Raw genomic sequence first — 25888 nt, forward strand, 5'->3', positions numbered from 1 at the left:
CAGGTTCTGTTACCCAGAATCCTTTGCAAACCTCAAAATTTGGCTAAAAAAACACATGTTCCTTACATTTCTGTGGCAGAAAGTTCTAGAATCTGAGAGGAGCCACGAATTTCCTTCCACCCAGCGTTCCCCCACGTCTCCCGATAAAAATGATACCTGACTTGTGTGGGTAGGCCTAGCGCCCGTGACAGGAAATGCCCCAAAGCGCAACGTGGACACAGCCAAATTGGTGAAGGAAAACAGAGGTGTTTTTTGCAAAGTGCCTACCTGTAGATTTTGGCCTGTAGCTCAGCCGCCACCTAGGGAAACCTACCAAACCTGTACATTTCTGAAAACTAGAGACCTAGGGGAATCCAAGATGGGGTGACTTGTGTGGCTCGGACCAGGTTCTGTTACCCAGAATCCTTTGCAAACCTCAAAATTTGGCTAAAAAAAAACATGTTCCTCACATTTCTGTGGCAGAAAGTTCTGGAATCTGAGAGGAGCCACGAATTTCCTTCCACCCAGCGTTCCCCCCGTCTCCCGATAAAAATTATACCTCACTTGTGTGGGTAGGCCTAGCGCCCGTGACAGGAAATGCCCCAAAGCGCAACGTGGACACAGCCAAATTGGTGAAGGAAAACAGAGGTGTTTTTTGCAAAGTGCCTACCTGTAGATTTTGGCCTGTAGATCAGCCGCCACCTAGGGAAACCTACCAAACCTGTGCATTTCTGAAAACTAGAGACCTAGGGGAATCCAAGATGGGGTGACTTGTGTGGCTCGGACCAGGTTCTGTTACCCAGAATCCTTTGCAAACCTCAAAATTTGGCTAAAAAAACACATGTTCCTCACATTTCTGTGGCAGAAAGTTCTGGAATCTGAGAGGAGCCACGAATTTCCTTCCACCCAGCGTTCCCCCACGTCTCCCGATAAAAATGATACCTGACTTGTGTGGGTAGGCCTAGCGCCCGTGACAGGAAATGCCCCAAAGCGCAACGTGGACACAGCCAAATTGGTGAAGGAAAACAGAGGTGTTTTTTTCAAAGTGCCTACCTGTAGATTTTGGCCTGTAGCTCAGCCGCCACCTAGGGAAACCTACCAAACCTGTGCATTTCTGAAAACTAGAGACCTAGGGGAATCCAAGATGGGGTGACGTGTGGCTCGGACCAGGTTCTGTTACCCAGAATCCTTTGCAAAACTCAAAATTTGGCTAAAAAAACACATGTTCCTCACACATCTGTGGCAGAAAGATCTGGAATCTGAGAGGAGCCACGAATTTCCTTCCACCCAGTGTTCCCCCACGTCTCCCGATAAAAATGATACCTCACTTGTGTGGGTAGGCCTAGTGCCCGGGACAGGAAATGCCCCAAAGTGCAACGTGGACACAGCCAAATTGGTGAAGGAAAACAGAGGTGTTTTTTGCAAAGTGCCTACCTGTAGATTTTGGCCTGTAGCTCAGCCGCCACCTAGGGAAACCTACCAAACCTGTGCATTTCTGAAAACTAGAGACCTAGGGGAATCCAAGATGGGGTGACTTGTGTGGCTCGGACCAGGTTCTGTTACCCAGAATCCTTTGCAAACCTCAAAATTTGGCTAAAAAAACACATGTTCCTCACATTTCTGTGGCAGAAAGTTCTGGAATTTGAGAGGCAGCACCAATTTACTTCCACCCAGCGTTCCCCCACGTCTCTCGATAAAAATGATACCTCACTTGTGTGGGTAGGCCTAGCGCCCGTGACAGGAAATGCCCCAAAGCGCAACGTGGACACAGCCAAATCGGTGAAGGAAAACAGAGGTGTTTTTTGCAAAGTGCCTACCTGTAGATTTTGGCCTGTAGCTCAGCCGCCACCTAGGGAAACCTACCAAACCTGTGCATTTCTGAAAACTAGAGACCTAGGGGAATCCAAGATGGGGTGACTTGTGTGGCTCGGACCAGGTTCTGTTACCCAGAATCCTTTGCAAACCTCAAAATTTGGCTAAAAAAACACATGTTCCTCACATATCTGTGGCAGAAAGTTCTGGAATCTCAGAGGAGCCACGAATTTCCTTCCACCCAGCGTTCCCCACGTCTCCCTATAAAAATGATACCTGACTTGTGTGGGTAGGCCTAGCGCCCGTGACAGGAAATGCCCCAAAGCGCAACGTGGACACAGCCAAATTGGTGAAGGAAAACAGAGGTGTTTTTTGCAAAGTGCCTACCTGTAGATTTTGGCCTGTAGCTCAGCCGCCACCTAGGGAAACCTACCAAACCTGTGCATTTCTGAAAACTAGAGACTTAGGGGAATCCAAGATGGGGTGACATGTGTGGCTCGGACCAGGTTCTGTTACCCAGAATCCTTTGCAAACCTCAAAATTTGGCTAAAAAAACACATGTTCCTTACATTTCTGTGGCAGAAAGTTCTGGAATCTCAGAGGAGCCACGAATTTCCTTCCACCCAGAGTTCCCCACGTCTCCCTATAAAAATGATACCTGACTTGTGTGGGTAGGCCTAGCGCCCGTGACAGGAAATGCCCCAAAGCGCAACGTGGACACAGCCAAATTGGTGAAGGAAAACAGAGGTGTTTTTTGCAAAGTGCCTACCTGTAGATTTTGGCCTGTAGCTCAGCCGCCACCTAGGGAAACCTACCAAACCTGTGCATTTCTGAAAACTAGAGACTTAGGGGAATCCAAGATGGGGTGAAATGTGTGGCTCGGACCAGGTTCTGTTACCCAGAATCCTTTGCAAACCTCAAAATTTGGCTAAAAAAACACATGTTCCTTACATTTCTGTGGCAGAAAGTTCTAGAATCTGAGAGGAGCCACGAATTTCCTTCCACCCAGCGTTCCCCCACGTCTCCCGATAAAAATGATACCTGACTTGTGTGGGTAGGCCTAGCGCCCGTGACAGGAAATGCCCCAAAGCGCAACGTGGACACAGCCAAATTGGTGAAGGAAAACAGAGGTGTTTTTTGCAAAGTGCCTACCTGTAGATTTTGGCCTGTAGCTCAGCCGCCACCTAGGGAAACCTACCAAACCTGTGCATTTCTGAAAACTAGAGACCTAGGGGAATCCAAGATGGGGTGACTTGTGTGGCTCGGACCAGGTTCTGTTACCCAGAATCCTTTGCAAACCTCAAAATTTGGCTAATAAAACACATGTTCCTCACATTTCTGTGGCAGAAAGTTCTGGAATCTGAGAGGCGGCACGAATTTCCTTCCACCCAGAGTTCCCCCACGTCTCCCGATAAAAATGATACCTCACTTGTGTGGGTAGGCCTAGCGCCCGTGACAGGAAATGCCCCAAAGCGCAACGTGGACACAGCCAAATTGGTGAAGGAAAACAGAGGTGTTTTTTTCAAAGTGCCTACCTGTAGATTTTGGCCTGTAGCTCAGCCGCCACCTAGGGAAACCTACCAAACCTGTGCATTTCTGAAAACTAGAGACTTAGGGGAATCCAAGATGGGGTGACATGTGTGGCTCGGACCAGGTTCTGTTACCCAGAATCCTTTGCAAACCTCGAAATTTGGCTAAAAAAACACATGTTCCTTACATTTCTGTGGCAGAAAGTTCTAGAATCTGAGAGGAGCCACGAATTTCCTTCCACCCAGCGTTCCCCCACGTCTCCCGATAAAAATGATACCTCACTTGTGTGGGTAGGCCTAGCTCCCGTGACAGGAAATGCCCCAAAGCGCAACGTGGACACAGCCAAATTGGTGAAGGAAAACAGAGGTGTTTTTTGCAAAGTGCCTACCTGTAGATTTTGGCCTGTAGCTCAGCCGCCACCTAGGGAAACCTACCAAACCTGTACATTTCTGAAAACTAGAGACCTAGGGGAATCCAAGATGGGGTGACTTGTGTGGCTCGGACCAGGTTCTGTTACCCAGAATCCTTTGCAAACCTCAAAATTTGGCTAAAAAAACACATGTTCCTCACATTTCTGTGGCAGAAAGTTCTGGAATCTGAGAGGAGCCACGAATTTCCTTCCACCCAGCGTTCCCCCCGTCTCCCGATAAAAATTATACCTCACTTGTGTGGGTAGGCCTAGCGCCCGTGACAGGAAATGCCCCAAAGCGCAACGTGGACACAGCCAAATTGGTGAAGGAAAACAGAGGTGTTTTTTGCAAAGTGCCTACCTGTATATTTTGGCCTGTAGATCAGCCGCCACCTAGGGAAACCTACCAAACCTGTGCATTTCTGAAAACTAGAGACCTAGGGGAATCCAAGATGGGGTGACTTGTGTGGCTCGGACCAGGTTCTGTTACCCAGAATCCTTTGCAAACCTCAAAATTTGGCTAAAAAAACACATGTTCCTCACATTTCTGTGGCAGAAAGTTCTGGAATCTGAGAGGAGCCACGAATTTCCTTCCACCCAGCGTTCCCCCACGTCTCCCGATAAAAATGATACCTGACTTGTGTGGGTAGGCCTAGCGCCCGTGACAGGAAATGCCCCAAAGCGCAACGTGGACACAGCCAAATTGGTGAAGGAAAACAGAGGTGTTTTTTTCAAAGTGCCTACCTGTAGATTTTGGCCTGTAGCTCAGCCGCCACCTAGGGAAACCTACCAAACCTGTGCATTTCTGAAAACTAGAGACCTAGGGGAATCCAAGATGGGGTGACTTGTGTGGCTCGGACCAGGTTCTGTTACCCAGAATCCTTTGCAAAACTCAAAATTTGGCTAAAAAAACACATGTTCCTCACATATCTGTGGCAGAAAGTTCTGGAATCTCAGAGGAGCCACGAATTTCCTTCCACCCAGCGTTCCCCACGTCTCCCTATAAAAATGATACCTGACTTGTGTGGGTAGGCCTAGCGCCCGTGACAGGAAATGCCCCAAAGCGCAACGTGGACACAGCCAAATTGGTGAAGGAAAACAGAGGTGTTTTTTGCAAAGTGCCTACCTGTAGATTTTGGCCTGTAGCTCAGCCGCCACCTAGGGAAACCTACCAAACCTGTGCATTTCTGAAAACTAGAGACTTAGGGGAATCCAAGATGGGGTGACATGTGTGGCTCGGACCAGGTTCTGTTACCCAGAATCCTTTGCAAACCTCAAAATTTGGCTAAAAAAACACATGTTCCTTACATTTCTGTGGCAGAAAGTTCTAGAATCTGAGAGGAGCCACGAATTTCCTTCCACCCAGCGTTCCCCCACGTCTCCCGATAAAAATGATACCTGACTTGTGTGGGTAGGCCTAGCGCCCGTGACAGGAAATGCCCCAAAGCGCAACGTGGACACAGCCAAATTGGTGAAGGAAAACAGAGGTGTTTTTTGCAAAGTGCCTACCTGTAGATTTTGGCCTGTAGCTCAGCCGCCACCTAGGGAAACCTACCAAACCTGTGCATTTCTGAAAACTAGAGACCTAGGGGAATCCAAGATGGGGTGACTTGTGTGGCTCGGACCAGGTTCTGTTACCAAGAATCCTTTGCAAACCTCAAAATTTGGCTAATAAAACACATGTTCCTCACATTTCTGTGGCAGAAAGTTCTGGAATCTGAGAGGCGGCACGAATTTCCTTCCACCCAGAGTTCCCCCACGTCTCCCGATAAAAATGATACCTCACTTGTGTGGGTAGGCCTAGCGCCCGTGACAGGAAATGCCCCAAAGCGCAACGTGGACACAGCCAAATTGGTGAAGGAAAACAGAGGTGTTTTTTGCAAAGTGCCTACCTGTAGATTTTGGCCTGTAGCTCAGCCGCAACCTAGGGAAACCTACCAAACCTGTGCATTTCTGAAAACTAGAGACTTAGGGGAATCCAAGATGGGGTGACATGTGTGGCTCGGACCAGGTTCTGTTACCCAGAATCCTTTGCAAACCTCAAAATTTGGCTAAAAAAACACATGTTCCTTACATTTCTGTGGCAGAAAGTTCTATAATCTGAGAGGAGCCACGAATTTCCTTCCACCCAGCGTTCCCCTACGTCTCCCGATAAAAATGATACCTGACTTGTGTGGGTAGGCCTAGCTCCCGTGACAGGAAATGCCCCAAAGCGCAACGTGGACACAGCCAAATTGGTGAAGGAAAACAGAGGTGTTTTTTGCAAAGTGCCTACCTGTAGATTTTGGCCTGTAGCTCAGCCGCCACCTAGGGAAACCTACCAAACCTGTACATTTCTGAAAACTAGAGACCTAGGGGAATCCAAGATGGGGTGACTTGTGTGGCTCGGACCAGGTTCTGTTACCCAGAATCCTTTGCAAACCTCAAAATTTGGCTAAAAAAACACATGTTCCTCACATTTCTGTGGCAGAAAGTTCTGGAATCTGAGAGGAGCCACGAATTTCCTTCCACCCAGCGTTCCCCCCGTCTCCCGATAAAAATTATACCTCACTTGTGTGGGTAGGCCTAGCGCCCGTGACAGGAAATGCCCCAAAGCGCAACGTGGACACAGCCAAATTGGTGAAGGAAAACAGAGGTGTTTTTTGCAAAGTGCCTACCTGTAGATTTTGGCCTGTAGATCAGCCGCCACCTAGGGAAACCTACCAAACCTGTGCATTTCTGAAAACTAGAGACCTAGGGGAATCCAAGATGGGGTGACTTGTGTGGCTCGGACCAGGTTCTGTTACCCAGAATCCTTTGCAAACCTCAAAATTTGGCTAAAAAAACACATGTTCCTCACATTTCTGTGGCAGAAAGTTCTGGAATCTGAGAGGAGCCACGAATTTCCTTCTACCCAGCGTTCCCCCACGTCTCCCGATAAAAATGATACCTGACTTGTGTGGGTAGGCCTAGCGCCCGTGACAGGAAATGCCCCAAAGCGCAACGTGGACACAGCCAAATTGGTGAAGGAAAACAGAGGTGTTTTTTTCAAAGTGCCTACCTGTAGATTTTGGCCTGTAGCTCAGCCGCCACCTAGGGAAACCTACCAAACCTGTGCATTTCTGAAAACTAGAGACCTAGGGGAATCCAAGATGGGGTGACTTGTGTGGCTCGGACCAGGTTCTGTTACCCAGAATCCTTTGCAAACCTCAAAATTTGGTTAAAAAAACACATGTTCCTCACATATCTGTGGCAGAAAGTTCTGGAATCTCAGAGGAGCCACGAATTTCCTTCCACCCAGCGTTCCCCACGTCTCCCTATAAAAATGATACCTGACTTGTGTGGGTAGGCCTAGCGCCCGTGACAGGAAATGCCCCAAAGCGCAACGTGGACACAGCCAAATTGGTGAAGGAAAACAGAGGTGTTTTTTACAAAGTGCCTACCTGTAGATTTTGGCCTGTAGCTCAGCCGCCACCTAGGGAAACCTACCAAACCTGTGCATTTCTGAAAACTAGAGACCTAGGGAAATCCAAGATGGGGTGACTAGTGTGGCTCGGACCAGGTTCTGTTACCCAGAATCCTTTGCAAACCGCAAAATTTGGCTAAAAAAACACATGTTCCTCACATTTCTGTGGCAGAAAGTTCTGGAATCTGAGAGGAGCCACGAATTTCCTTCCACCCAGCGTTCCCCCACGTCTCCCGATAAAAATGATACCTCACTTGTGTGGGTAGGCCTAGCTCCCGTGACAGGAAATGCCCCAAAGCGCAACGTGGACACAGCCAAATTGGTGAAGGAAAACAGAGGTGTTTTTTGCAAAGTGCCTACCTGTAGATTTTGGCCTGTAGCTCAGCCGCCACCTAGGGAAACCTACCAAACCTGTACATTTCTGAAAACTAGAGACCTAGGGGAATCCAAGATGGGGTGACTTGTGTGGCTCGGACCAGGTTCTGTTACCCAGAATCCTTTGCAAACCTCAAAATTTGGCTAAAAAAACACATGTTCCTCACATTTCTGTGGCAGAAAGTTCTGGAATCTGAGAGGAGCCACGAATTTCCTTCCACCCAGCGTTCCCCCCGTCTCCCGATAAAAATTATACCTCACTTGTGTGGGTAGGCCTAGCGCCCGTGACAGGAAATGCCCCAAAGCGCAACGTGGACACAGCCAAATTGGTGAAGGAAAACAGAGGTGTTTTTTGCAAAGTGCCTACCTGTATATTTTGGCCTGTAGATCAGCCGCCACCTAGGGAAACCTACCAAACCTGTGCATTTCTGAAAACTAGAGACCTAGGGGAATCCAAGATGGGGTGACTTGTGTGGCTCGGACCAGGTTCTGTTACCCAGAATCCTTTGCAAACCTCAAAATTTGGCTAAAAAAACACATGTTCCTCACATTTCTGTGGCAGAAAGTTCTGGAATCTGAGAGGAGCCACGAATTTCCTTCCACCCAGCGTTCCCCCACGTCTCCCGATAAAAATGATACCTGACTTGTGTGGGTAGGCCTAGCGCCCGTGACAGGAAATGCCCCAAAGCGCAACGTGGACACAGCCAAATTGGTGAAGGAAAACAGAGGTGTTTTTTTCAAAGTGCCTACCTGTAGATTTTGGCCTGTAGCTCAGCCGCCACCTAGGGAAACCTACCAAACCTGTGCATTTCTGAAAACTAGAGACCTAGGGGAATCCAAGATGGGGTGACTTGTGTGGCTCGGACCAGGTTCTGTTACCCAGAATCCTTTGCAAAACTCAAAATTTGGCTAAAAAAACACATGTTCCTCACATATCTGTGGCAGAAAGTTCTGGAATCTCAGAGGAGCCACGAATTTCCTTCCACCCAGCGTTCCCCACGTCTCCCTATAAAAATGATACCTGACTTGTGTGGGTAGGCCTAGCGCCCGTGACAGGAAATGCCCCAAAGCGCAACGTGGACACAGCCAAATTGGTGAAGGAAAACAGAGGTGTTTTTTGCAAAGTGCCTACCTGTAGATTTTGGCCTGTAGCTCAGCCGCCACCTAGGGAAACCTACCAAACCTGTGCATTTCTGAAAACTAGAGACTTAGGGGAATCCAAGATGGGGTGACATGTGTGGCTCGGACCAGGTTCTGTTACCCAGAATCCTTTGCAAACCTCAAAATTTGGCTAAAAAAACACATGTTCCTTACATTTCTGTGGCAGAAAGTTCTAGAATCTGAGAGGAGCCACGAATTTCCTTCCACCCAGCGTTCCCCCACGTCTCCCGATAAAAATGATACCTGACTTGTGTGGGTAGGCCTAGCGCCCGTGACAGGAAATGCCCCAAAGCGCAACGTGGACACAGCCAAATTGGTGAAGGAAAACAGAGGTGTTTTTTGCAAAGTGCCTACCTGTAGATTTTGGCCTGTAGCTCAGCCGCCACCTAGGGAAACCTACCAAACCTGTGCATTTCTGAAAACTAGAGACCTAGGGGAATCCAAGATGGGGTGACTTGTGTGGCTCGGACCAGGTTCTGTTACCAAGAATCCTTTGCAAACCTCAAAATTTGGCTAATAAAACACATGTTCCTCACATTTCTGTGGCAGAAAGTTCTGGAATCTGAGAGGCGGCACGAATTTCCTTCCACCCAGAGTTCCCCCACGTCTCCCGATAAAAATGATACCTCACTTGTGTGGGTAGGCCTAGCGCCCGTGACAGGAAATGCCCCAAAGCGCAACGTGGACACAGCCAAATTGGTGAAGGAAAACAGAGGTGTTTTTTGCAAAGTGCCTACCTGTAGATTTTGGCCTGTAGCTCAGCCGCAACCTAGGGAAACCTACCAAACCTGTGCATTTCTGAAAACTAGAGACTTAGGGGAATCCAAGATGGGGTGACATGTGTGGCTCGGACCAGGTTCTGTTACCCAGAATCCTTTGCAAACCTCAAAATTTGGCTAAAAAAACACATGTTCCTTACATTTCTGTGGCAGAAAGTTCTATAATCTGAGAGGAGCCACGAATTTCCTTCCACCCAGCGTTCCCCCACGTCTCCCGATAAAAATGATACCTGACTTGTGTGGGTAGGCCTAGCGCCCGTGACAGGAAATGCCCCAAAGCGCAACGTGGACACAGCCAAATTGGTGAAGGAAAACAGAGGTGTTTTTTGCAAAGTGCCTACCTGTAGATTTTGGCCTGTAGCTCAGCCGCCACCTAGGGAAACCTACCAAACCTGTACATTTCTGAAAACTAGAGACCTAGGGGAATCCAAGATGGGGTGACTTGTGTGGCTCGGACCAGGTTCTGTTACCCAGAATCCTTTGCAAACCTCAAAATTTGGCTAAAAAAACACATGTTCCTCACATTTCTGTGGCAGAAAGTTCTGGAATCTGAGAGGAGCCACGAATTTCCTTCCACCCAGCGTTCCCCCCGTCTCCCGATAAAAATTATACCTCACTTGTGTGGGTAGGCCTAGCGCCCGTGACAGGAAATGCCCCAAAGCGCAACGTGGACACAGCCAAATTGGTGAAGGAAAACAGAGGTGTTTTTTGCAAAGTGCCTACCTGTAGATTTTGGCCTGTAGATCAGCCGCCACCTAGGGAAACCTACCAAACCTGTGCATTTCTGAAAACTAGAGACCTAGGGGAATCCAAGATGGGGTGACTTGTGTGGCTCGGACCAGGTTCTGTTACCCAGAATCCTTTGCAAACCTCAAAATTTGGCTAAAAAAACACATGTTCCTCACATTTCTGTGGCAGAAAGTTCTGGAATCTGAGAGGAGCCACGAATTTCCTTCTACCCAGCGTTCCCCCACGTCTCCCGATAAAAATGATACCTGACTTGTGTGGGTAGGCCTAGCGCCCGTGACAGGAAATGCCCCAAAGCGCAACGTGGACACAGCCAAATTGGTGAAGGAAAACAGAGGTGTTTTTTTCAAAGTGCCTACCTGTAGATTTTGGCCTGTAGCTCAGCCGCCACCTAGGGAAACCTACCAAACCTGTGCATTTCTGAAAACTAGAGACCTAGGGGAATCCAAGATGGGGTGACTTGTGTGGCTCGGACCAGGTTCTGTTACCCAGAATCCTTTGCAAACCTCAAAATTTGGTTAAAAAAACACATGTTCCTCACATATCTGTGGCAGAAAGTTCTGGAATCTCAGAGGAGCCACGAATTTCCTTCCACCCAGCGTTCCCCACGTCTCCCTATAAAAATGATACCTGACTTGTGTGGGTAGGCCTAGCGCCCGTGACAGGAAATGCCCCAAAGCGCAACGTGGACACAGCCAAATTGGTGAAGGAAAACAGAGGTGTTTTTTACAAAGTGCCTACCTGTAGATTTTGGCCTGTAGCTCAGCCGCCACCTAGGGAAACCTACCAAACCTGTGCATTTCTGAAAACTAGAGACCTAGGGAAATCCAAGATGGGGTGACTAGTGTGGCTCGGACCAGGTTCTGTTACCCAGAATCCTTTGCAAACCGCAAAATTTGGCTAAAAAAACACATGTTCCTCACATTTCTGTGGCAGAAAGTTCTGGAATCTGAGAGGAGCCACGAATTTCCTTCCACCCAGCGTTCCCCCACGTCTCCCGATAAAAATGATACCTGACTTGTGTGGGTAGGCCTAGCGCCCGTGACAGGAAATGCCCCAAAGCGCAACGTGGACACAGCCAAATTGGTGAAGGAAAACAGAGGTGTTTTTTTCAAAGTGCCTACCTGTAGATTTTGGCCTGTAGCTCAGCCGCCACCTAGGGAAACCTACCAAACCTGTGCATTTCTGAAAACTAGAGACCTAGGGGAATCCAAGATGGGGTGACTTGTGTGGCTCGGACCAGGTTCTGTTACCCAGAATCCTTTGCAAAACTCAAAATTTGGCTAAAAAAACACATGTTCCTCACATTTCTGTGGCAGAAAGTTCTGGAATCTGAGAGGCCGCACGAATTTCCTTCCACCCAGCGCTCCCCCACGTCTCCCGATAAAAATGATACCTCACTTGTGTGGGTAGGCCTAGTGCCCGTGACAGGAAATGCCCCAAAGTGCAACGTGGACACAGCCAAATTGGTGAAGGAAAACAGAGGTGTTTTTTGCAAAGTGCCTACCTGTAGATTTTGGCCTGTAGCTCAGCCGCCACCTAGGGAAACCTACCAAACCTGTGCATTTCTGAAAACTAGAGACCTAGGGGAATCCAAGATGGGGTGACTTGTGCGGCTCGGACCAGGTTCTGTTACCCAGAATCCTTTGCAAACCTCAAAATTTGGCTAAAAAAACACATGTTCCTCACATTTCTGTGGCAGAAAGTTCTGGAATCTGAGAGGCGGCACCAATTTTCTTCCACCCAGCGTTCCCCCACGTCTCTCGATAAAAATGATACCTCACTTGTGTGGGTAGGCCTAGCGCCCGTGACAGGAAATGCCCCAAAGCGCAACGTGGACACAGCCAAATCGGTGAAGGAAAACAGAGGTGTTTTTTGCAAAGTGCCTACCTGTAGATTTTGGCCTGTAGCTCAGCCGCCACCTAGGGAAACCTACCAAACCTGTGCATTTCTGAAGCTAGAGACCTAGGGGAATCCAAGATAGGGTGACTTGTGTGGCTCGGACCAGGTTCTGTTACCCAGAATCCTTTGCAAACCTCAAAATTTGGCTAAAAAAACACATGTTCCTCACATATCTGTGGCAGAAAGTTCTGGAATCTCAGAGGAGCCACGAATTTCCTTCCACCCAGCGTTCCCCACGTCTCCCTATAAAAATGATACCTGACTTGTGTGGGTAGGCCTAGCGCCCGTGACAGGAAATGCCCCAAAGCGCAACGTGGACACAGCCAAATTGGTGAAGGAAAACAGAGGTGTTTTTTGCAAAGTGCCTACCTGTAGATTTTGGCCTGTAGCTCAGCCGCCACCTAGGGAAACCTACCAAACCTGTGCATTTCTGAAAACTAGAGACCTAGGGGAATCCAAGATGGGGTGACTTGTGTGGCTCGGACCAGGTTCTGTTACCCAGAATCCTTTGCAAACCTCAAAATTTGGCTAAAAAAACACATGTTCCTCACATTTCTGTGGCAGAAAGTTCTGGAATCTGAGAGGAGCCACGAATTTCCTTCCACCCAGAGTTCCCCCACGTCTCCCGATAAAAATGATACCTCACTTGTGTGGGTAGGCCTAGCGCCCGTGACAGGAAATGCCCCAAAGCGCAACGTGGACACAGCCAAATTGGTGAAGGAAAACAGAGGTGTTTTTTGCAAAGTGCCTACCTGTAGATTTTGGCCTGTAGCTCAGCCGCCACCTAGGGAAACCTACCAAACCTGTGCATTTCTGAAAACTAGAGACTTAGGGGAATCCAAGATGGGGTGACATGTGTGGCTCGGACCAGGTTCTGTTACCCAGAATCCTTTGCAAACCTCACAATTTGGCTAAAAAAACACATGTTCCTTACATTTCTGTGGCAGAAAGTTCTAGAATCTGAGAGGAGCCACGAATTTCCTTCCACCCAGCGTTCCCGCACGTCTCCCGATAAAAATGATACCTGACTTGTGTGGGTAGGCCTAGCGCCCGTGACAGGAAATGCCCCAAAGCGCAACGTGGACACAGCCAAATTGGTGAAGGAAAACAGAGGTGTTTTTTGCAAAGTGCCTACCTGTAGATTTTGGCCTGTAGCTCAGCCGCCACCTAGGGAAACCTACCAAACCTGTACATTTCTGAAAACTAGAGACCTAGAGGAATCCAAGATGGGGTGACTTGTGTGGCTCGGACCAGGTTCTGTTACCCACAATCCTTTGCAAACCTCAAAATTTGGCTAAAAAAACACATGTTCCTCACATTTCTGTGGCAGAAAGTTCTGGAATCTGAGAGGAGCCACGAATTTCCTTCCACCCAGCGTTCCCCCACGTCTCCCGATAAAAATGATACCTGACTTGTGTGGGTAGGCCTAGCGCCCGTGACAGGAAATGCCCCAAAGCGCAACGTGGACACAGCCAAATTGGTGAAGGAAAACAGAGGTGTTTTTTGCAAAGTGCCTACCTGTAGATTTTGGCCTGTAGCTCAGCCGCCACCTAGGGAAACCTACCAAACCTGTACATTTCTGAAAACTAGAGACCTAGAGGAATCCAAGATGGGGTGACTTGTGTGGCTCGGACCAGGTTCTGTTACCCACAATCCTTTGCAAACCTCAAAATTTGGCTAAAAAAACACATGTTCCTCACATTTCTGTGGCAGAAAGTTCTGGAATCTGAGAGGAGCCACGAATTTCCTTCCACCCAGCGTTCCCCCCGTCTCCCGATAAAAATGATACCTCACTTGTGTGGGTAGGCCTAGCGCCCGTGACAGGAAATGCCCCAAAGCGCAACGTGGACACAGCCAAATTGGTGAAGGAAAACAGAGGTGTTTTTTGCAAAGTGCCTACCTGTAGATTTTGGCCTGTAGATCAGCCGCCACCTAGGGAAACCTACCAAACCTGTGCATTTCTGAAAACTAGAGACCTAGGGGAATCCAAGATGGGGTGACTTGTGTGGCTCGGACCAGGTTCTGTTACCCAGAATCCTTTGCAAACCTCAAAATTTGGCTAAAAAAACACATGTTCCTCACATTTCTGTGGCAGAAAGTTCTGGAATCTGAGAGGAGCCACGAATTTCCTTCCACCCAGCGTTCCCCCACGTCTCCCGATAAAAATGATACCTGACTTGTGTGGATAGGCCTAGCGCCCGTGACAGGAAATGTCCCAAAGCGCAACGTGGACACAGCCAAATTGGTGAAGGAAAACAGAGGTGTTTTTTGCAAAGTGCCTACCTGTTGATTTTGGCCTGTAGCTCAGCGGCCACCTTGGGAAACCTACCAAACCTGTGCATTTCTGAAAACTAGAGACCTAGGGGAATCCAAGATGGGGTAACTTGTGTGGCTCGGACCAGGTTCTGTTACCCAGAATCCTTTGCAAACCTCAAAATTTGGCTAAAAAAACTCATGTTCCTCACATTTCTGTGGCAGAACGTTCTGGAATCTGAGAGGAGCCACGAATTTCCTTCCACCCAGCGTTCCCCCACGTCTCACGATAAAAATGATACCTCACATGTGTGGGTAGGCCTAGCGCCCGCGACAGGAAACGCCCCAAAGCGCAACGTGGACACATCCAAATTTGTGAAGGAAAACAGAGTTGTTTTTTGCTAAGTGCCTACCTGTAGATTTTGGCCTGTAGCTCAGCCGCCACCTAGGGAAACCTACCAAACCTGTGCATTTCTGAAAACTAGAGACCTAGGGGAATCCAAGATGGGGTGACTTGTGTGGCTCGGACCAGGTTCTGTTACCCAGAATCCTTTGCAAACCTCAAAATTTGGCTAAAAAAACTCATGTTCCTCACATTTCTGTGGCAGAAAGTTCTGGAATCTGAGAGGAGCCACGAATTTCCTTCCACCCAGCGTTCCCCCACGTCTCCCGATAAAAATGATACTTCACTTGTGTGGGTAGGCCTAGCGCCCGTGACAGGATATGCCCCAAAACGCAACGTGGACACATCACATTTTTTCATTGAAAACAGTGCCTACCTGTAGATTTTGGCCTCTAGCTCAGCCGGCACCTAGGGAAACCTACCAAACCTGTGCATTTCTGAAAACTAGAGACCTAGGGGAATCCAAGATGGGGTGACTTGTGTGGCTCGGACCAGGTTCTGTTACCCAGAATCCTTTGCAAACCTCAAATTCTGTCTAAAAAAACTCATTTTCAACACATTTCGGTGAAACAAAGTTCTGGAATCTGAGTGGAGCCACAAATTTCCTTCCACCCAGCGTTCCCCCAAGCCTCCCGATAAAAATGATACCTCACTTGTGTGGGTGGGCCAGGCGCCTGCAACAGAATAAGGCCCCCAAAACCTGTAGAGATAGAGGGGATAGCACAGCAAGTTTATAAGGACATATTCTTTTATACATCTTTAGACTGACTCTGCTTTGGGGACCCACATAAGTGAGGTGTCATTTTACTTGGGAGGCTGAGGGGAACACTGGGGAGTAGGAATTTTGTGCTGCAGTGGTGATCCTACGAAGAAAAGTAAGGAAAATATGCTTTTTTAAGCACATTTTATGGTTTACAGAGGAGTCTGGGTAAGAAAATGTTGTGGGATCCACGCAAGCCACACTTCCCTGGACTCCTTGGGGTGTCTAGTTTTATAAAATGTCTGGGTTTGGTAGGTTTCCCTAGATGAAGGCCGCACACAGGACCAAAAACATAGGTGCCCTCTCCCCCCCAAACACAGGTAGTTTTGTAATATATCGTTTTGATGTGCCCACATACGTCCGTGATGTGCCAAACACTAAAATTTTGAAAAGAAACACAGTTAGGTTATGTGAAAAAGACCCCTCACCCACCAACCAAGTTGGTGGCATGCTTCATCATCGGGGTCCCACCTGAGGCACCTAGCGTATCACAGGTGTGCTGCGACGCCTGATTACAGCGGAGCAGGTTTTGTCATTTTTACCACACATACTGGTTGGATTTGGCACGAGGGTGAGTGATGGTTCAGTGGATCAAATTTTACTAACAAGAGCTTTCACAAAAATGAAATGCACTGTTAGTAACTGAAAGGCAAAAAACTGAACCAATGACTCCCAGCTTGTGAGCTGTAAAGCCGCGACAAGGCACCAACCGCTTTACAGTCCATTCACACAACTTTCATACATGACACACACAAGGCCATTCACACCGCCAGCCACGGGCCCAGCACATTACAACACTCACATCGACAGACAGCGCCACTCAAGGGCCCATCACTTACATATGCCCACATGCCTGATACAACAATCACACCAGCTGATGGGAGTGTGTGGACTGGTGTTTGGCTGGCAGTGTGTTGCAGTAGCCAACAGCAAGTCAATATGTACACTCTCAGCCAAGCCCCACTCCACCCACAATGGCATAATTTTTTTTATTTTTTTTAACAGAGGAACCCCTAACTAAGTAGAAAGAATTACAAAACTACAAACACAAAAGCTCTAACTAAGAACATGACAGAAATGCTAACCATGAAACTAAACACATGAAAATACAAAACAGACATGAGTTTACACTCATGGTTGTTCCCAGAAATTCTTCTGGGTGTGGTAATTCTTAAAACAAGCACCGACACACAGCCCAGGCTTTGAAGGACAATCTGGGCAGTACATTCGAGTCTCCCTCCGGATACCTCTTCGAAAACACACTCTACATTTCTTAGCTGGAAAGTCTTTTTTGGGTGTGGGAGGAATGTGCTCAGCAAAGTGGCGATCTTTCAATCTAGCCACATCCTCCACCACTGCTCCTCTAGGAACTCTGGCCTGTTCCACCACAATAAGGCTCTCTATCACTGACTCCTGAAATTTCACAAATGTCATCTTTGACTCTGGAGACCTATCCCTAAACACAATAAAAGCATTGAAGGTTGCTAAGTGGAAGAGGTGAAGTGCTAACTTCTTATACCAAACGTAAGACTTACGAATAGCAGTATAAGGTTCCAACCTCTGGTCAACTCTATCTACACCTCCCATGTGCTTATTATAATCTAAAATGCACACAGGTTTGCGCACTTCAGCAACCTGGCCCCAAACAGTCACAGGGGAAGTACTCTCATCATGGATGGTACTTAGCATGTAGACATCCCTCTTGTCTGAAAATTTCAAAGCTAGCAGCTCCTCGTTCCGCAAGGGACAGCACTGTCCTCTCTCAAGTTTTTTACAGACAAGCTCCCTTGGATAGCCTTTCCGGTTAGAACGGATTGTGCCACAAGCAACTGTGTCCACTCTAAACAATTCCTTGAACAATTGCACACCAGTGTAGAAGTTATCTACATACAAATGGTGACCTTTGTTGAACAGTCGTCTACCAAGATCCCACACAATTTTCTCAGTAACTCCAAAAGTGGGAGGACAACCAGGGGGGTCAATATTGGAATCCCTACCAGTGTACACACGGAAACTATACACATATCCTGTCCTACTTTCAGACAGCATATACAATTTAATTCCATATCGTGCCCTTTTGCTAGGAATGTACTGCCTAAAAACCAAACGACCCTTGAAGAGGACCAAAGGCTCGTCCACACTTAACTCTTTGCCTGGAACATAGACCTCCGAAAACCGATCTACAAAATGATCAAGGACAGGCCTAATCTTAAAAAGACGGTCAGAATCTGGGTGATCTCGTGGCAAGGCTAATGCATTGTCAACAAAATGCAGCATCCTAAGAAGAAGCAAATACCGATTACGACTCATGGTCGCTGGAAATATAGCTGTTGCCATCAAGGGACTAGTAGACCAATAAGAAGCCAGTGACGGCTTCCTTATCAACCCCATCAAAAAAGTCAAACCCAAAAACTTTTTTAACTCCTCCAAATTTGTGGGAATCCACTGGGCAGCTCTAGAGTGTGGCCTAAGTCTAGCAGCGTTGTCCCTCAAATGCTGCTCCGCATACAAATTAGTCTGCTCAACAATCTCTTCCAAAAACACATCATCCATGAATAACTCAAAGAAATTGATAGGCATAAAGGCCCTGATTCTGACCCCGGCGGTCTGAGACCGCCGGGGCCAGGGTCGGCGGGAGCACCGCCGACAGGCCGGCGGTGCCCCGCAGGGCATTCTGACCGCGGCGGTTTGGCCGCGGTCAGATTCGGAAAACCGGCGGTCTCCCGCCGGTTTTCCGCTGCCCTTGAGAATCCTCCATGGCGGCGGGCATGGGGATTCTGACACCCCCTACCGCCATCCTGTTCCTGGCGGGTCTCCCGCCAGGAACAGGATGGCGGTAGGGGGTGCCGCGGGGCCCCTGGGGGCCCCTGCAGTGCCAATGCCAATGGCATGGGCACTGCAGGGGCCCCCGTAAGAGGGCCCCACTTTGTATTTCAGTGTCTGCTTTGCAGACACTAAAATACGCGACGGGTGCCACTGCACCCGTCGCACCTTCCCACTCCGCCGGCTCAATTCTGAGCCGGCGTCCTCGTGGGAAGGTTGATTTGCCCTAGGCTGGCGGGCGGCCTTTTGGCGGTCGCCCGCCAGCCCAGGGCAAATCCCAAAATACCCTCAGCGGTCTTTCGACCGCGGAGCGGTATTTTGGTGGGGGAAGTCTGGCGGGCGGCCTCCGCCGCCCGCCAGACTTAGAATGACCCCCAAAGTTCTCTGTATTGGCGTTACACCCCGGGAGACCAGTAAAGGCAGGCAACTCTGGCTGCTCCATGTTTGGGGCAACCCAGACATCAGGTCTTATAACGGGAAACCTTTCAGCCCCAGGTTGCTGCACTATTGGCACATCAATGTCCTCCTCTAAAACAGGCCCTTCATCTGCACTGAGTGTGGCTTCATCATCAGAAGATTCCCCTCCAAGAGAAACATTACTGCCAGAATCTCTGACTTCCTCCTCTGCCTCAGATGCAGAGTCCGTCTCATAGTCATGATCAGACTGTGACTCAAAAAGCATACCAACCACCTGCTGAGCGGTCATCCTGCGGCTAGCCATGATCTCTCCTGCTAAAATTAACTGGACAAATTCACCACCAACAACCAGCACTGTGTAAGACAAGTAACAAAGTGTAGCTTTGTTAGTAAGAGTTATAAACTCAAAAACTATACCGCTCACTTGCCTGAAAAAGCTTGATTCACCAGCTACTACACAGCAATCACCAATGATATCCCACTAAAAATAAAGAAAGAAAGGCAAATTAGAAATAAGACAAAACAAATATAATTGTGCACAAACCTAAGGACAATTTCACACACAATCCTGCATTTAGTACACCCCCTACAAACATGTCATTCATCCATGGCAACAATACTCCTTTGGAGAAAATTGTTTTTACTTACCTAAAACATGCAACTGTGCAAACTGCAGGTCAACCACCGCCAAAACCGCAAGGAGCCACAGCAAATAAAGCAAAAGCTTTGAACTAGAACAAAAAGGAGGAAAACATTTTTTATCACAAATGCAAAGACTTCTTCAGTTGACAAACACCCCACCATCAAACATTTAGAAATTGGTGCCTAAGTGGATTCTGCCATAGGGGCAGATGGGCCTACTAATAAAATAGGCCTGTCTACCCCAAGGAAGCCAGAAAATACCTTTAGTAGTGTGTCCCTATGGAGAGCGACCCTTGCAAAAGGAGACAGCCCTCAAAAAAAAAAAAAAAAAAACACACACAACACTATCCCTGGTGCCTAAGTGGCTTCTACCCCCCTTGGGGGCTGTTGGGCCTAACAAAATAGGCCCATCTGCCCCCAGGGAGTGTAGAAATGGCCAACAGGTCAATGCCTCCCTTGGGGGTCACCCCGTGACCAAGGGGACGCCCCCCCCACAAAAATAAACAAATAAAAAAAAATCCCTGGCGTTCTAGTGGTTTCTGCCCCCCTTGGGGGCAGACCAGCCTAAAAATAATAGGCTGATCTGTCTCCAAGGGGTGCAGAAATGGCCTGGGTACATGTGCCCCCAAAGTGGGGGGCGACCCTTGCCCAAGGCCCCCCCCATTCTCTAACACACACACACACACACACACACTATCCCTGGTGTCTAAGTGGCTTCTGCCCCCCTTGGGGGCAGGTGGGCAGAAGAAAATAGGCCCATCTGCCCCCAGGGGGTGTAGAAATGGGCAACAGGTCAATGCCCCCCTTAGGGGGGGCGCCCCGTGACCAAGGGGACGCCCCCCCCCCACAAAAATAAACAAATAAAAAAAATCCCTGGCGTTCTAGTGGTTTCTGCCCCCCTTGGGGGCAGACCAGCCTAAAAATAATAGGCTGATCTGTCTCCAAGGGGTGCAGAAATGGCCTGGGTACATGTGCCCCCAAAGTGGGGGGTGACCCTTGCCCAAGCCCCCCCCATCCACTAACACACACACACACACACTATCCCTGGTGTCTAAGTGGCTTCTGCCCCCCTTGGGGGCAGGTGGGCCTAACAAAATAGGCCCATCTGCCCCCAGGGGGTGTAGAAATGGGCAACAGGTCAATGCCCCCCTTGGGGGGGGGCGCCCCGTGACCAAGGGGACGCCCCCCCACAAAAATAAACAAATAAAAAAAATCCCTGGCTTTCTAGTGGTTTCTGCCCCCCTTGGGGGCAGACCAGCCTAAAAATAATAGGCTGATCTGTCTCCAAGGGGTGCAGAAATGGCCTGGGTACATGTGCCCCCAAAGTGGGGGGTGACCCTTGCCCAAGGCCCCCCCCATCCACTAACACACACACACACACTATCCCTGGTGTCTAAGTGGCTTCTGCCCCCCTTGGGGGCAGGTGGGCCTAACAAAATAGGCCCATCTGCCCCCAGGGGGTGTAGAAATGGGCAACAGGTCAATGCCCCCCTTGGGGGGGGCGCCCCGTGACCAAGGGGACGCCCCCCCACAAAAATAAACAAATAAAAAAAATCCCTGGCGTTCTAGTGGTTTCTGCCCCCCTTGGGGGCAGACCAGCCTACAAATAATAGGCTGATCTGTCTCCAAGGGGTGCAGAAATGGCCTGGGTACGTGTGCCCCCAAAGTGGGAGGCGACCCTTGCCCAAGGCCCCCCCATCCACTAACACACACACACACACACACACACTATCCCTGGTGTCTAAGTGACTTCTGCCCCCCTTGGGGGCAGGTGGGCCTAACAAAATAGGCCCATCTGCCCCCAGGGGGTGTAGAAATGGGCAACAGGTCAATGCCCCCCTTGGGGGGGCGCCCCGTGACCAAGGGGACGCCCCCCCCCCAAAAATAAACAAATTAAAAAAAATCCCTGGCGTTCTAGTAGTTTCTGCCCCCCTTGGGGGCAGACCAGCCTAAAAATAATAGGCTGATCTGTCTCCAAGGGGTGCAGAAATGGCCTGGGTACATGTGCCCCCAAAGTGGGGGGCGACCCTTGCCCAAGCCCCCCCCCATCCACTAACACACACACACACACACACTATCCCTGGTGTCTAAGTGGCTTCTGCCCCCCTTGGGGGCAGGTGGGCCTAACAAAATAGGCCCATCTGCCCCCAGGGGGTGTAGAAATGGGCAACAGGTCAATGCCCCCCTTGGGGGGGGCGCCCCGTGACCAAGGGGACGCCCCCCCACAAAAATAAACAAATAAAAAAAATCCCTGGCGTTCTAGTGGTTTCTGCCCCCCTTGGGGGCAGACCAGCCTAAAAATAATAGGCTGATCTGTCTCCAAGGGGTGCAGAAATGGCCTGGGTACATGTGCCCCCAAAGTGGGGGGCGACCCTTGCCCAAGGCCCCCCCCATCCACTAACACACACACACACTATCCCTGGTGTCTAAGTGGCTTCTGCCCCCCTTGGGGGCAGGTGGGCCTAACAAAATAGGCCCATCTGCCCCCAGGGGGTGTAGAAATGGGCAACAGGTCAATGCCCCCCTTGGGGGGGGCGCCCCGTGACCAAGGGGACGCCCCCCCACAAAAATAAACAAATAAAAAAAATCCCTGGCGTTCTAGTGGTTTCTGCCCCCCTTGGGGGCAGACCAGCCTACAAATAATAGGCTGATCTGTCTCCAAGGGGTGCAGAAATGGCCTGGGTACGTGTGCCCCCAAAGTGGGGGGCGACCCTTGCCCAAGGCCCCCCCCATCCACTAACACACACACACACTATCCCTGGTGTCTAAGTGGCTTCTGCCCCCCTTGGGGGCAGGTGGGCCTAACAATATAGGCCCATCTGCCCCCAGGGGGTGTAGAAATGGGCAACAGGTCAATGCCCCCCTTGGGGGGGCGCCCCGTGACCAAGGGGACGCCCCCCCAAAAAAATAAACAAATAAAAAAAAATCCCTGGCGTTCTAGTAGTTTCTGCCCCCCTCGGGGGGAGACCAGCCTAAAAATAATAGGCTGATCTGTCTCCAAGGGGTGCAGAAATGGCCTGGGTACATGTGCCCCCAAAGTGGGGGGCGACCCTTGCCCAAGGCCCCCCCCATCCACTAACACACACACACACACACACTATCCCTGGTGTCTAAGTGGCTTCTGCCCCCCTTGGGGGCAGGTGGGCCTAAGAAAATAGGCCCATCTGTCCCCAGGGGGTGTAGAAATGGGCAACAGGTCAATGCCCCCCTTGGGGGGGCGCCCCGTGACCAAGGGGACGCCCCCCCACAAAAAAAAAAAAAAAAAAACTGGCGTTCTAGTGGTTTCTGCCCCCCTTGGGGGCAGACCAGCCTAAAAATAATAGGCTGATCTGTGTCCAAGGGGTGCAGAAATGGCCTGGGTACATGTGCCCCCAAAGTCGGGGGCGACCCTTGCCCAAGGCCCCCCCCCCATCCACTAACACACACACACACACACTATCCCTGGTGTCTAAGTGGCTTCTGCCCCCCTTGGGGGCAGGTGGGCCTACAAAAATAGGCCCATCTGCCCCCAGGGGGGGCAGAAATGGCCAACAGGTCAATGCCCCCCTTGGGGGGGCGCCCGTGCCCAAGAGGACGCCCCCCCACAAAAATAAACACATAAAAAAAAATCCCTAGCGTTCTAGTGGTTTCTGCCCCCCTTGGGGCAGATCAGCCTAAAAATAATAGGCTGATCTGCCCTCAAGGGGGGCAGAAATGGCCCTAAAAGACATGCCCCCCAAAGGGGAGCGACCCTTGCCCAAGGGGGTGCCCCCCCATCCACTACACACACAATCCCTGGTGCCTAAGTGGCTTCTGCCCCCCTTGGGGGCAGATGGACCTAAAAAAAATAGGCCGATTTGCCCCCAAGGGGGGCAGGAAAGGCCAACAGTTCTCTGCCCCCTTGGGGGGGGCACCCCTTGCCCAAGCGGGCACCCCCCCACCTAAATACACATAAAAATAAAAAATAAACTGGTGATCTAGTGTTTTCTGCCCCCCTTGCGGGCAGATCTGGCTAAAAAGTAGCCAATCTGCCCTCAAGGGGGGCAGAAATGGCCCTAAAAGACATGCCCCCCAAAGGGGAGCGACCCTTGCCCAAGGGGGCGCCCCCCCATCCACTACACACACAATCCCTGGTGCCTAAGTGGCTTCTGCCCCCCTTGGGGGCAGATGGACCTAAAAAAAATAGGCCGATCTGCCCCCAAGGGGGGCAGAAAAGGCCAACAGTTCTCTGCCCCCTTGGGGGGGCGCCCCTTGCCCAAGGGGGCACCCCCCAACACATAAATGCAAAAAAAATTATAAATCCCTGGTGATCTAGTGTTTTCTGCCCCCCTTGGGGGCAGATCTGGCTGAAAAGTAGCCAATCTGCCCCCAAGGGGGGCAGAAATGGCCTAAGAAATTGCCCCCTAAAGGGGAGCGACCCTTGCCCAAGGGGCCGCTCCCTGCAAGCCGAAATCGGCAAATATATACAAAAAAAAACAATCCCTGGTGTCTAGTGGGCATTCCTGCTGCCCGATCGCAATGCGATCGGGCAGCAGGAATGCTCAAAGAGACACCGGGGGAAAGGAAAAGCCTTTCCTTTCCCCCGGTGCCTCTTTCTACAAAGCCCCCCACCCACCGGGAAGAGATTCTTACCTCTTCCTTTCTCGCCGCACAGGAAGCAAATGGCTTCCTGTGCGGCGAGAACCCCATAATGAAGTCAGCGCGCGATCGTGCGCTGACGTCATTATGGGGGAGTGGGGGGGTCGGGGGTGGAAGGGGAAGGGCTTCCCCTTCCATCCCTGACTTTGGGGGGTGGGGGGAAGCACACAGAGGGAGCGAGAGCGCTCCCTCTGGGCTGTGTGCCGAGGACGTAGTGGTTACGTCCTCGGCACAGCAGCACTGTGCCACGGGACGTAACCACTACGTCCGCGGCACAGAAGGGGTTAATGATGACATTAAATATAATTTGCACTACAGTAAACTCCATTCATTTTATCTGTAAATCAGAAGCTAGTGGAGTACTTGGCATTACTCAATTGAAATATAAATAATAATGTAAAAACCCTATGTAATTATTTTACTGTAATATAATTGTGAATTAACCTAATCCTATGAGCAAGAAGCAAAAAAGATAAGCTGAGGCAAATTGGCAAAGTGTTAACGCATAGTAAGCCATTGCAAATTGCTTTAACCCCTTAGCTGCTGGGCCTTTCCCCCCCCAGTGCTGAGCCCTTTTTTGGCTATTTGGGGTAGTTCGCGCTTAGGGCCTCATAACTTTTTGTCCACATAAGCTAACCACGCCAAATTTGCGTCCTTTTTTTCCAACATCCTAGGGATTCTAATGGTACCCAGAGTTGGTGGTTTCCCCTGGAGGAGACCAAGAAAATAGCCAAAATACAGTGAAAATTTAGTTTTTTCCAAAAAAATGGGAAAAAAGGGCTGCCGAAGAAGGCTTGTGGTTTTTTCCCTGAAAATGCCATCAACAAAGGGTTTCTGGTGCTGAAATCACTATCTTCCCACCTTTCAGGAACGGGCAGACTTGAATCAGAAAACCAAATTTTTCAACACAAATTTGGCATTTTACTGGGACATACCCCATTTCTACTATATTTGGTGCTTTCAGCCTCCTTCCAGTTAGTGACAGGAATGGGTGTGAAACCAATGCTGGATCCCGGAATGCTAAACATTTCTGAAAACTAGATAAAATTCTGAATTCAGCAAGGGGTCATTTGTGTAGATCCTACAAGGTTTTCCTACAGAACATAACAGCTGAAATAAAAAAATATTGAAATTGAGCTTAAAACAACAGCCATTTTTCTTTATGTTTTACTCTGTAACTTTTTCCTGCGATGTCAGATTTCTGAAAGCAATATACCATTTTGTCTGCTGGACTCTTCTGGTTGCGGGGATATAAAGGGCTTGTAGGTTCATCAAGAACCCTAGGTACCCAGAGCCAATAAATGAGCTGCACCCTGCAGTTGGTTTTCATTCTATACTGGGTATACAGCAATTCATTTGCTGAAATATGAAGAGTGAAAAAGAGGTATCAAGAAAACCTTTGCATTTCCAAAATGGGATCAAGATAAGGTTTTGAGGAGCAGTGGTTATTTGCACATCGCTGAATTCCGAGGTGCCCATACTAGCATGTGAATTGCAGGGCATTTCTCAAATAGACGTCTTTTTTACACACTCTCTTATATTTGGAAGGAAAAAATGTAGAGAAAGATAAGGGGCAATAACACTTGTTTTGCTATTCTGTGTTCCCCCAAGTCTCCCGATAAAAATGATAGCTCACTTGTGTGGGTAGGCCTAGTGCCCGCGACAGGAAATGCCCCAAAACACAACATGGACACATCCTATTTTTTTTATAGAAAACACAGCTGTTTTTTCCAAAGTGCCTACCTGTAGATTTTGGCCTCTAGCTCAGCCGGCACATAGGGAAACCTACCAAACCTGTGCATTTCTGAAAACTAGAGACCTAGGGGAATCCAAG

Source organism: Pleurodeles waltl, chromosome 7 (assembly GCF_031143425.1).
Source record: "Pleurodeles waltl isolate 20211129_DDA chromosome 7, aPleWal1.hap1.20221129, whole genome shotgun sequence".
NCBI classification, from domain to species: Eukaryota; Metazoa; Chordata; class Amphibia; order Caudata; family Salamandridae; genus Pleurodeles; species Pleurodeles waltl.